The sequence below is a fragment of the Cynoglossus semilaevis genome, chromosome 6, assembly GCF_000523025.1.
Source record: "Cynoglossus semilaevis isolate Cse_v1.0 chromosome 6, Cse_v1.0, whole genome shotgun sequence".
Taxonomy (NCBI): Eukaryota; Metazoa; Chordata; class Actinopteri; order Pleuronectiformes; family Cynoglossidae; genus Cynoglossus; species Cynoglossus semilaevis.
In genome coordinates this window covers 10,243,446-10,244,507 of record NC_024312.1, presented here as the reverse complement: position 1 = coordinate 10,244,507, position 1,062 = coordinate 10,243,446, and positions in this window count along the sequence as shown.

Sequence of the window (1,062 nt, the reverse complement as noted above, 5' to 3'; positions counted from 1 at the left end):
GCAATGACTTGGTCCCACCTCTGCTTACTGGATTTCAAGACCAGGCAGAAACAAACATGATGTCAGGGTAGTGGGAAGACTAGGCACGACCGGCTAGCCACGAAACAACAACAATAATCCCACAAAGACAGACTAAGGGAGAAAGGTGTAGTTAGTTCAGTCCCAATCCCTTGAATTCCCTTCACGTTTTATGTGTAGGAAAAGCTTCTACATTCACGATTAAACATAGCCCTGACTTCTGCTGTTGTTTTCCTGCGATTTAATTTCGCCAAGCATTTAAGTGATCATCAATAATGATCAGTTCGGATTTCTCTCCATCTACATTTCTTACTTCCTTGAAGATGATGGCCCCCCACTGTCCTTCCAGTTTTAATAATGCCTTGGGTAGTTCTTAACCCAATATTAGGTACAGTTTTCGCAATCCCCTTAGATGTTTTCTCTGCTTGATGCATGTCAATGTTTTGACCCATAAATGTACTAATATATATATATATATATATATAGTAAAGATATTATTATTATTATGATGCTTAACTAATAGTGAAATTACTGCATCATAAAAGTTAAACCTCAAGAATGGAAAACTACTGAGTAATTGTGTGACAACTGTAGCATGACAAGATATGACAGAACAAAACAATCCTTTATAAATCGTGACATCTGAGTAACAAAGGTCACGGTAATTTGTAAGTTTCAGGACGGCTTTTCAAAAGACGGCTAAGGACATCCAATCAGAAGATGACAACGTTTGCGTGCACAACTTTGTTATGCTTAAAAACCTGGGTCAGGGAAAGATAGTTGGTCAGACTTCGTGAACTGACATCCTATACTGTTTGTCAGGGATGCTCAGATCTCTGTATCTCTACTTTCCCAGAGCTCTGGAACTGCCTATTTTGCTGATTCCGTAATAAACACGAGTTAACAGGAACTGACTCACACAGAGAGAGATTTAAGCAGAATGAGCAGAACCTAACAATATACATACATATATAAATATATAAATATATATATAAATAACGCAAAAATAGATCTGCGCAGTAGAGCAGAGATGGTTTTTATATT